This window comes from Leptonychotes weddellii, unplaced genomic scaffold (assembly GCF_054177405.1).
Source record: "Leptonychotes weddellii isolate Sample4059 unplaced genomic scaffold, ASM5417740v2 HiC_scaffold_110128, whole genome shotgun sequence".
NCBI lineage: Eukaryota > Metazoa > Chordata > Mammalia > Carnivora > Phocidae > Leptonychotes > Leptonychotes weddellii.
This window is the reverse complement of record NW_027687476.1, coordinates 1-364: the sequence shown is the minus strand read 5'-3', so window position 1 is coordinate 364 and position 364 is coordinate 1. Positions and strand designations below refer to the sequence as shown.

Here is a 364-nt window from a genome sequence, read left to right as displayed (position 1 = left end):
GATACAGAGAAGATTAGCATGGCCCCTGCGCAAGGATGACATAGTCACTCTCCTAAATTGTATGTTCTACTCTTAACCTCACATTATTTTTTAAAATTCCTGTATAATTAACATTCAATGTTCTATTAGTTTCAGATGTACAATATAGTGATTCAACATTTGTATACATTACTCAGTGCTCATCATGATAAATGAACTCCAATCCCCTTCACGTATTTCATCCATCCCCCCCACCCAACTCCCTTCTGACAACCACCAGTTTGTTTTCTGTATTTGAGTCTGGTTTTGTTTGTTTGTTCTGTTTCTTAAATTCCACATATGAGTGAAATCATATGGCTTTTGACTTTCTCTGAGTAATTTCATT

The 364-nt window shown here is 35.4% G+C and overlaps 1 pseudogene; it reads left to right on the top strand.

Annotated features, from left to right (window-relative positions):
• Positions 1 to 71, top strand: LOC145718124 (U6 spliceosomal RNA; annotated as a pseudogene; the record flags this gene model as incomplete).
• Between the last annotated feature and the right edge of the window lie 293 nt (positions 72 to 364).